Consider the following 401-nt stretch of genomic DNA (forward strand, 5'->3'; position numbering starts at 1 on the left):
CTCCCTGTTTGTCATAAGATTTGTAAATTATCTAATCACTTTTATAGATAACATCAATCTCATATAACTTAAGACTGATCTTTGAGATATTCTCCAGACTAGTGCATTTGGGTGGATCAACTGATGCCAACCAAATCAGTCACCATATTTACGAACTGACTCAACAGTTCCTGCAACCTTCTACCTAGGAACTGACTCAGTGCAAGAAGACAATCTCTGCTTCCCAATCCTATGAGTTCATCCCCAGCCAATCAGCAGACCCAATTTTCTAGCTCTTAGTCCACCAAACAATCTTTAAAATCCATGGCCACAAAATTCTCGGAGAGGTGAAATTGAGAAATGTCTCCCATCTCCTCACTTGGTGGCCTTGCTATATTAAACTCTTCCTCTTCTAGTACACC

This window comes from Propithecus coquereli, unplaced genomic scaffold (assembly GCF_000956105.1).
Source record: "Propithecus coquereli isolate 6110/MARCELLA unplaced genomic scaffold, Pcoq_1.0 Scaffold151, whole genome shotgun sequence".
In the NCBI taxonomy this organism is placed as follows: Eukaryota; Metazoa; Chordata; class Mammalia; order Primates; family Indriidae; genus Propithecus; species Propithecus coquereli.